We start from the raw sequence: 1,206 nt of genomic DNA, 5'->3' as shown, positions 1-1,206 counted from the left end.
AGAAGAATGTTAGGTAGGTAAACTGTAGATAGTGTTAAGTATAGCTATCCATACTGACTTCACATGCCACGTAGACACACAGCACACAGCGTGTGTAGGGTAAACACAAGAACAATCTCATAATAGTGTGGTGTCTCTTGTTTAATATCTCCTCGGTTCCTGAAGTCTTTTTCAGGTGACTTTGAGTCCTATTATTTATTCTTGGTGATTTTTAAGGAATATTTGGGTTTTTTTTATCTTCAACTCATTTTTTGTAATTGATTGAAATGATTTCAGGTACACTTATTTCCACCGAGCAATAAAACTGTCAAATACTCACGGCAAAATGTTTATTCAATTTTTTTTTTTTAAATCTATATTTAAAGTAAGTATTCATTATCATACAATCAGAATTAATTTTTTGAAATTGTGTTATCATGATATATGCGGCTTGTTGGTCTAGGGGTATGATTCTCGCTTTGGGTGCGAGAGGTCCCGGGTTCAAATCCCGGACAAGCCCACTTATTTTATTTTGATTGAAATCATCAATGTTTGATTTGTATGATGTTAAGCTATTATTTGCCGTTATACTGGTTAGAATTGTAGACTTATGTTATATCCCTACATTATTTTGTACAAAATGATTGACTGATATCGATATCAATGTATTGCACTATTTTCGTTCCGTTGCGTAAATCTTGAATCCGTAAATGATTGCATCATTTTGTGTAATTACCTGACAGACAGACAGACATTTTGTATAACCCCCTTGCGGAGATTTGTAATACATGTATACACATTCACAGTATTTTCATCATTATATTATATACTTTGACGTGCAATGACTTGACAATAATCACGATTGCTCTACAGTATGTACACGTTATAACTCACTATATTGGCATCAGTTCATAACGGAATCTTTAATAAGAGCTCATTCTGTATCGGTTATATTAATCTTACTTCTATCTCCACGTAGGACACTGCATTTTGTTTGGTTAATAATAATAATTCGAGGTTCTTATATACCGCTTTATCACAACCTAGTTCGTAGGTTGTCTCAAAGCGGTTCACAAATTTTGGTCCATGGTTATAGGGCCTTTGCAACAAGCCAATACCTTTAAAATAAAATATAACTTTGCACTTCAACAGCGTCTACTACATCGTCTAGTAACTTACCCCTACTTTTAAAGAGTTTTGGACACAACAATAAAAAATGCAAGACTC

General features: G+C 33.7%; 1 non-coding gene across 1 annotated transcript; it reads left to right on the top strand.

Annotated features, from left to right (window-relative positions):
* Window positions 1-427: 427 nt before the first annotated feature.
* Window positions 428-499, top strand: Trnap-ugg. The gene has a single exon. It is a non-coding gene; the product is annotated as a tRNA-Pro (tRNA).
* The last annotated feature ends 707 nt before the right edge of the window (window positions 500-1,206 follow it).

Source organism: Mizuhopecten yessoensis, unplaced genomic scaffold, assembly GCF_002113885.1.
Source record: "Mizuhopecten yessoensis strain PY_sf001 unplaced genomic scaffold, ASM211388v2 scaffold709567, whole genome shotgun sequence".
Lineage (NCBI taxonomy): Eukaryota > Metazoa > Mollusca > Bivalvia > Pectinida > Pectinidae > Mizuhopecten > Mizuhopecten yessoensis.
This window is presented reverse-complemented; position numbering and strand designations above follow the sequence as displayed.